The sequence below is a fragment of the Castor canadensis genome, chromosome X, assembly GCF_047511655.1.
Source record: "Castor canadensis chromosome X, mCasCan1.hap1v2, whole genome shotgun sequence".
In the NCBI taxonomy this organism is placed as follows: domain Eukaryota; kingdom Metazoa; phylum Chordata; class Mammalia; order Rodentia; family Castoridae; genus Castor; species Castor canadensis.
This window is the reverse complement of record NC_133405.1, coordinates 35465089-35470877: the sequence shown is the minus strand read 5'-3', so window position 1 is coordinate 35470877 and position 5789 is coordinate 35465089. Positions and strand designations below refer to the sequence as shown.

At 42.2% G+C, this 5789-nt stretch overlaps 1 long non-coding RNA gene across 1 annotated transcript; it reads right to left on the bottom strand.

Moving 5' to 3' along the window:
- On the bottom strand, positions 1 to 4533 carry LOC141419751 (uncharacterized). Its single transcript, XR_012444411.1, has 3 exons — positions 1399 to 4533; positions 815 to 908; positions 1 to 710 (listed from the first exon to the last, which is right to left on the bottom strand). It is a non-coding gene; the product is annotated as an uncharacterized lncRNA (long non-coding RNA).
- Positions 4534 to 5789: the final 1256 nt, after the last annotated feature.

Genomic DNA, 5789 nt, shown 5'->3' with positions numbered 1-5789 from the left:
TGAGGCTGAGGTTTTTAAATTGCAAAGGTGAAGAACTGACTGTAGATCTTAGTAAGTTTACCAAGGTACTAGCATCCCATGAAGCCTTTTGGTGGGCAGCTAATACCCTTAACCTCATCTTTTCTTTTCTTTTTTTTTTTTGGTGGTAGTGGGGATTGAACTCAGGACCTTGTGCTTAATAAGCAGGCACTCTACCACTTGAGCCACTCTACCAGCCCTTTTTGCATGGTTATTTTTGAGATAGGATCTTGCTTTATGCCTGGGTGGGCTTGGACTGCGACCTTCCTATTTGTGCTTCTCTGTGTAGCTGGGACGCACCACCACACTGGTTCTTAAGAACTTTCTTCCCCTGGGCTGGCCTAGAACAGTGAGCCTCCAGATCACTTGTTCCCAAGTAGCTAAGATTACAGCATTGAGCCACCATGCTCAGCCTTTCACCTCATCTTTTCAACTAAGTATTCCAAATATCATAGTAAGACAGAAAGCACTTGCAAAGACCTGCTCCCTTCTTCTACCCGAATAATTTGAATCTATGCCTCAGTCTCCTGGAAAGATATTCTCCTTGCCATGGCAAATACAATTCAGGTATCTTTAGTAAGCAAGTGACATGGTTTTTATTATTACCTTCCAGGAAGGACCTCAAATGATAATCAGTTGTGGTATTTTGCTCCAGTTCAAAGTAATTAAGATAGCTGGTGGAGTGGTTCAAGCTGTAAAAGTAATTAAGATAAAATTGTATCTATTGACTTTGGCAAATATTTTCTGTAACTCAATTGGTCAATCTCAAATAACTTTATAAAGTAGGTTCAGTCACCTGAGGGCAAATTGACTTGCAGCTAATTCAACCAAGCAGACTCATGGAGAAGTCATTCTACTTAAATCAGTCATTTTATAGTGTCAATCTCCAGCTGAGGGAACAAAGCAAGGATATAGTCAGCATTCAAAAGGATAGAAAGGCCAGTGGAATGAATTCACTTGCTCACTTATTTATTTTATTTATTTTGGTGGCACTGGGGTTTGAACTCAGGGCCTCACACTTGCTAGGCAGGCACTCTTACTGCCTGAGCCACTCCGCCAGCCTTTTTTTGTGGTGTTTCCCCCCCACCTCCGGAGATAGGGTCTCAGGAACTATTTGCCCAGGTCTGGCTTTGAACCTCCATCCTCCTGTTCTCTGCTTCCTGAGTAGTTAAGATTTCAGATGTGAGCCACCAGCATCTGGCTTGCTCATTTATTTGATAAAGGTTTTCACAGCACCATTTGTTGATCACTGTACATGACATTGGGGATAGAGCAGTGAACAAATGCTGTTATGGAACTCAGAGTCTGGGTAGAATTAGGTGGACAGACAGACACACAGGTGATAAAGAGAAGATGCCTGGGACCCTTGGGACTGAGTACCTAATTCAGACTCGGGTAATCAAGTAAGGCTTTGTAGGTGTGGTGGCAGCAAAGTTGAGGCCTGAATGACAGTGGGAGGCTGTTGGGTAAAATAGGCAAAAGAAATTACTGAATTATCAGGATGAGATCTAAGAATAAACACTATGACCAGAAATAGGCTGGGAAATGCCAAATGCTTGAAAACAAAAGCTCACAGGAGTGGATTCCAGCTGTAAGGGTCCATCATCTTGAATTGGAGTCCAACACTGAGAGTGAGCATGGATGTGTATGTTGGGAGCAGGGAAAGAAAGGTTTACAAACTTAGAACCTTTATTTCCCCTGTAGAGACATGGGCAGGGGGACTTTGAAGAGATCTTTAAAGTAAGAAGGCAGAAATACCTTGCCTCAAGGCAGATGGGAGCTTGTCGGTTCTGTTAAACACTCTCCATCTGTTTGCTTTCGTACAGTATACAGCACTCCAGCTCCTTGAAGAGAACCTTATGTGGCCTTTGGGCTGCTGAAATAATATTGAGGTTTTTCTAGGAACATGCAAGTGGCTAGCTAATGCTATGCTCCATAGCGTGGAAGCTGGGGGTTCAATGGACACACTTTTTAACATGTTTTCGAAGAGCCAAAGCTGCTTCTGGAGGAAGATCTAGGCTTTGCTGAAGTGGTTTCATGGCCCACCTCCACAAGAGATCCTGTAAAGGACTTCCCATTCAGGTGAGGCCACAGGTCAAGCTTCTCAACGTTCATAAGAGAATATCTACAAGTCACCTCTTCTATTACTGGTTTCCAAAGAAGATGCATCTAGCCTTCAATAAGCCATAGAGACGAAATACTAGTTCTCTGAGCCTTGTTAGAGATTACAGATTTAAATTCCTGCCGTGCTGTTCTGATCACAAACCTAGCCAAGACATCTGAAGTTTTAGGAAAGTTTGTTTAAGGCAGAACAATCACATTTCTTCCATTTTAGGTCACATAATAAAAGATGCAGTTATGTAAAGGCTACATAAATTGGTAACAAAATGTGGCTTCTTATCTATTCAACAATATGTACTGTGGAGACAGTCATAAAAAGCATCCCTCAAAATTTTAATCAACTGTATTCACTCAAAAGTGCACATTTCTAGGCCAACCGTCTGTCATTGGTAATATCGATTGACCCAATAATAAGGCCTGAACACTGGTAGTTAACAAAACGAACTGGGACAGCAGGAGTGATTCAGTCTACGCCAGTCTCATGCTGATGCCAGAGACAGAGTTGTGATGGGGTCTTCAATTTTGAAAAATTTAGGAAAGAGGAAGCACTTCAGCTCCTCAGGAAGGCCCTAACCTGTCTAGAGCTTGGCCATCCATCCTGAGAGGTTGGAATAATGTTATTGTGACAGTCTAGGGATGCTGTGCTTCCTTGTAGATCCAATTCACTGAGCAGAGTGTTGGCACACCCTGATTCAACATTTGAGAATTTAGTCACAGGCAGGATATAAATAAAATGTCTATATTCTTAAGGCAATCACAAAAATGTCTTTAAATTTGTATTTTGTTTGTTTATGAAAATGAAGGATTATTTATATTTATCAGAACCTATGAACGAAGTAAATTGTGTGCTATGTGAATTGTATCTCAAGAAAGCAGTTATATTAAGAGAAAAAAACCCTATGAATCCATCACTGCATTTTACACTTAGCTGGGCTTCTGCACTCTACCACAGCGCTGCATAAAAGACAGGACAGCCTAAGGCTGGCTCTGGCTTGCAGTCATTGATCTGGTCTTTCTGGTTTGCAGGGTCTTGGTTCTGCATGTCTAGCCTAAGGTGAGAGACTTTTTCCACCAGTCCTGGGCTTTCAGGATCCTGGGTCTATACCTTCTTCTGTATCCCTCACATAACTGTGACTTATTTTTCACCAAATATGGTACAGCATTCCTCAAAATCCATGAACGCATTGAGCACAAGACAGCTCTGCGATGGGAAACGTGAAGTTTCTAATCACCATCTGCCCGATCCACATGTCCAGTTGGAATTTGCATTTTCTTGAACAAATCAACAGAGCTTTTGTTTGTCCCCTGTAGTTTCAAGTTCAATGTGTTCAGGTGTATTGTCACATCCATAAGAAAATACAATCTTGTGAATCACAGGGGGTCTAACAAATTGGATTGGGGGGATTTATTCCAAAAAGTCTTCGATTGGAGACAGAAGCTTAGTGTATGTCCATATCTGCTATCAGTCTCTTCCAAATAGCTCACAAACCGGTCATGGTTAAGGCATGAGTGCAGAGAGAATTCATCACCATCCCTGCTTTCTCTGTCACATCATGGGGTAAGTCAGAAGTGTGAAGGTCATGGCATGAGGCATGAGGTGATGACAGCTGGGATCACCATATTTCTTGGCTTGAATACATTTTTTAAAGCTTGCTTGTCTTTCAATGCAGAATCTCCACTTATAACAAGTGAAAGTTTCCATGTTTAAAGCTTTTTCAAGTTCCTACTTTAAGTGGTTGAACCTACAAATTCATACGGGTTGATAAAAAGCATGGATTCTGGAGACAGGCCTCTTTAGATTTAAAGCTCAATATGAGCCTGGTGCATGTGGCTCACACCTGTAATCCTAGCTACTTAGCAGGCAGAGATCAGGAGGATCATGGTTCAAAGCCAGTCCTGGGCAATAGTTCACCAGACCCTATCTCGAAAAACCCTTCACAAAAAAGGGCTGGTGGAGTGGCTCAAGCAGTAAGAGTGCCTGCCTAGCAAACGTGAGGCCTTGAGTTCAAACTCCAGTACCACCAGAGGAAAAAAAATCTCAATATACCTCTTGCTACCTATGGGATTTTAGGCAAAATACTTAACCTCTTTGTGTCTCAGTTTCTTTCCCTGTAAAATTCAGATGATAATAAACATGCTATGCTACAGGCTTGTCACGAGAATTAAATTTGTTGAAATTTGTAAAATGCTTAGAACAGTACTAGAACATAGGAAAATCTATGTTAGTTGATAAGTAAGTTATCTTAGTGAGTTATTGCTAAGGGCTGAATGTTTAAATCTCCCCTAAATTCGTATGTTGAAATGTAATCTCAATGTGACAGTATTTGGAGGGAGGGCGTTTGGGAGGTAACCAAGTCATGAGGGTACAGCCTTCATGATTGGAACTGGTATCCTTATAAGAAGAAGCCGTAGTTAGCTCTCCTGACACACGAGCATGCAAGAGCCTAAAGGCTGCAGCCTGGAGGAAGGTCCTCCTTAGACCCTGAACGTGTTGGCACCCAGACCTTGGACTTTAGCCTCCAGAAATAAATTTGTGGCATTTATAAGCCATCAGGCTATGATACTTTTTTAGATCAGCCCAAACTGACTAGGAGTTGTTTTTGCTAAAAAATCTCAGGCAAGCACAAATAGCCCTTTTCCCATTTCCCAAGTCACGTTGGAGTCTCCAGGCTTCATGTCCATCCAGTCTTCTAGGTACCATTCTAAGTCCTATCCTTTTGGGGTTTTTTTGGTGGTACTGGGGTTTGAACTTAGGGCTTCATGCTTGCTAGGCAGGTACTCTACTACTTGAGCTATTCCACCAGCCCTTCTTATGTTGGTTATTTTTAAGATAGGGTCTCCCCGCTACTTAAAAAGCTGGACATCGATCTACCATTTGATCCAGCAATACCACTCTTGGGGATATACCCAAAAGACTGTTACTCCAGAGGCACCTGCACATCCATGTTTATTGCGGCACTATTCACAATAGCCAAGTTATGGAAGCAGCCAAGATGCCCCAGCACTGACGAATGGATTAAGAAAATGTGGTATCTATACACAATGGAATTTTATGCAGCCATGAAGAAGAACGAAATGTTATCATTCGCTGGTAAATGGATGGAATTGGAGAACATCATTCTGAGTGAGGTTAGCCTGGCCCAAAAGACCAAAAATCGTATGTTCTCCCTCATATGTGGACATTAGATCAAGGGCAAACACAACAAGGGGATTGGACTATGAACACATGATAAAAGCGAGAGCACACAAGGAAGGGGTGAGGATAGGTAAGACACCTAAAAAACTAGCTAGCATTTGTTGCCCTTAATGCAGAGAAACTAAAGCAGATACCTTAAAACAACTGAGGCCAATAGGAAAAGGGGACCAGGAACTAGAGAAAAGGTTAGATCAAAAAGAATTAACCTAGAAGGTAACACCCACGCACAGGAAATCAATGTGAGTCAATGCCCTGTATAGCTATCCTTATCTCAACCAGCAAAACCCCTTGTTCCTTCCTATTATTGCTTATACTCTCTCTACAACAAAATTAGAGATAAGGGCAAAATAGTTTCTGCTGGGTATTGAGGGGGGGAGCGGGAGGGGGTGGAGTGGGTGGTAAGGGAGGGGGTGGGGGCAGGGGGGAGAAATGAACCAAGCCTTGTATGCACATA